Below are 206 nucleotides of genomic sequence, written 5' to 3'. Positions count from 1 at the left end.
GTTAAAGTCATGTTGTTTCCTCAGGTGACTTTTGCCATTGTACTGTATCAGTACTTGTATACATGTAAACTTGTATAGTTAAAAAAAATATTTTTAATTAGTTTATATTAATATATTAAATTATATTTTAATTTTAGGTTAAGTTTTAGTAAGTTTGCTGTGTGTTATATATATATATATATATATATATATATATATATATATAT

This window comes from Carassius carassius, chromosome 14 (genome assembly GCF_963082965.1).
Source record: "Carassius carassius chromosome 14, fCarCar2.1, whole genome shotgun sequence".
Classification (NCBI taxonomy): Eukaryota; Metazoa; Chordata; class Actinopteri; order Cypriniformes; family Cyprinidae; genus Carassius; species Carassius carassius.
Note: the sequence above shows the minus strand (reverse complement) of the source record.